Genomic DNA, 2,285 nt, shown 5'->3' on the forward strand with positions numbered 1-2,285 from the left:
CAAAGGTTTTCCATATTGCTGACATGTCTGTGTTCAGACCAAGAGTTGTGATTGGTTACTTGTGACACGTGGCAGTCTATGTCCCGCCCCCATAGTGTGGAATGTGGAGAGAGAGGGACAGGCAATATTTACAAACACAGTTTAAAGAGACAGAGCTCACATAACACCATATTACCTGCAGTACCAGACATGCACCGTACCAGCCAAAGCCAGACCAGTGACATTATTTCAACCCGGCACCTTCAACAAGCCAAAGGCAATGACAGTATAATCAAAGGAATGATGCAAGTCTGTGAAATCACTTCATATCTTTAACCACAGCTCGCGTGGCCTTTATTTCCATGGTTACACAATTCTGACTCCACAGTTTGAATGATTTTCAACTTCGCTAGATCAAAATAATTTTATTAACAGTGTAAACATCTATATAACTTTATTCTTGCTCAGCATTATTCTATACAAGATAAAAACAACACAAGCCATATTAAATGCTGTCTGTCCTCTAAGGCTGACTGTAGATTTGTGCGATTTCATAAGCGATTTTTTAATAACTATATGACCCTAGGAATCGCTGATAGCACTATCTGGGTTGTGGCTAGAAGGAATACAGCAAAACCCGGAAGCTAACTATCAATTAATTGTTCTACCTATTAGATTGTGTTTTATTAACGTCTACACCTACCCCAACCCTAAACCTACCCCTTACAATAATGCAAAAATAGTCATTATTGTTGTACAGTGTAAGAAAAATGACGCTATATTGATGCGCGCATGCCCAGTAGTTTTTGCAGTCTCCCTTCTAGCCTTACCCCACTATCTGCCCAGCCCCCACCGCTTCACTTACAGCGCTGGATCTGGTGTAACCCTCTGATTGGTCCAGCGGCCGGAGTGGGCGGAGTCAGGCCGTTGCTACGAGCGCCGTGACGTCACAATCAGCTGTTTTGAACGTTCTATATTGTGATCTGCGGATCAGCTGAAGCAATAACACCACAAACCATATCTGCTGGAAACACACACACACACACACACACAGACAAGCTGCAGATGCTCCGACTGAAACGACGTGTAAACCAGAATTTACACGCAGATTTCTTCTGAGAAGAAAGACTTTTTTTTTTTTTTTTTGTGAATTTACTACCTCATATAAAGAGAATACCTAAAGCTATGCTTTAAGATTTTTGTGTTTTTTATTGTGTGGTCGTCGCGTTTACATCTTGAATAATTTTGCAGGTAAGACAGGTAAGATCTCTTTCAGTCTTTTAAAGCGAGATCTGTCTCGGAGCAGAGCAGAATTTAGTCTGGACTAGATCAGACCTGCCTTGTAGAAAGCAAGCGCTAATAACATCTGTCCATAAACTGCAGATTGTCCATAAATGGATCTGAGCTGTTTTATTCTCTTGTCATACGACAGCATCATCATTGTTTTGCTCTGGTCACACAGATCGTAGCAGTAACTAAACCAAGCCAGTCGATGGTTTTCTCCTGTCTTTTCTTACAGAAGTCGTCCTAAAATAGCCAATCATTGATCATGCCAATATTGTGCTTTCAGGTCGACGTTTGGGGTTGATTTCTGATATTTTACGTCAGGGACAAGCCTGTATCTGCAGCAGCTCGTTTATCATCCGTCGGATTTTGATGAAACCGGCTTTACTATTGAAGAGAATGTGATATTTAGGGCTGATGTATACAGGCTGTGGTTATTTTAGTGATTTGAGAGCTGGTAATACCCTTGATCCGAGCTGTCATTGCTGTGACCCTTTGCGCTCTCTCTCTCTCTCTCTCTCTCTGTTCACTGCTGTTATGCGTTTTGCATTCATGTTCGTTTTTTGCTGTACTGTTTTCAAGCATATGGCCACGGCTGCCCAGTATTCACACAGGATACGTCGGTAAACACACGATTCGATGTTGTTTTCAAGCAGCATCTGTCAGAAGAACGATAAATTAATTTTTATAAACGCATTTTCCTTCCTGGTGAATGCATTCAGTTTATCTGAGAAAAAGAAGAAGCTATTTTCATATCTTGTGGCTAAGCATAGTCATAAACAGGGTTGTGTTTGCTGGTTTCTATCAGAATGACCCTGCTTCCTTTCTGTTATTTCATCCTCTGTCCGCTGGTCTCGCGAGGGCGGGGTCAGTTGCGCCTGTGACGTCATCGTCACGCAGGGTTGAAGCCCCGCCCACTGACGGACACTTCAGACAGCCCGCCTGCAGGGGAGCCATTGGGACTTTTTTTTTTTTTTCTCCCCCTGTTTCAGTGAATAAGCTGCAAAGAATAAAACTAATTT

At 42.3% G+C, this 2,285-nt stretch overlaps 1 protein-coding gene across 3 annotated transcripts in view; it reads left to right on the forward strand.

Moving 5' to 3' along the window:
• The first annotated feature begins 969 nt into the window (after window positions 1-969).
• Window positions 970-2,285, forward strand: part of LOC107669700 (tumor protein p53-inducible nuclear protein 2-like) — an 8,578-nt gene continuing 7,262 nt past the window's right edge. The window contains exon 1 of one of the 3 annotated variants that reach the window (XM_016462050.1): window positions 970-1,239. The gene's annotated coding sequence lies outside the window, so the exon portion shown is untranslated. The remainder of the gene's footprint in view (window positions 1,240-2,285) is intronic. The other 2 variants (XM_016462049.1, XM_016462052.1) reach the window with 2 other exon arrangements.

Source organism: Sinocyclocheilus anshuiensis, unplaced genomic scaffold, assembly GCF_001515605.1.
Source record: "Sinocyclocheilus anshuiensis isolate Anshui unplaced genomic scaffold, SAMN03320099.WGS_v1.1 scaffold416, whole genome shotgun sequence".
Lineage (NCBI taxonomy): Eukaryota > Metazoa > Chordata > Actinopteri > Cypriniformes > Cyprinidae > Sinocyclocheilus > Sinocyclocheilus anshuiensis.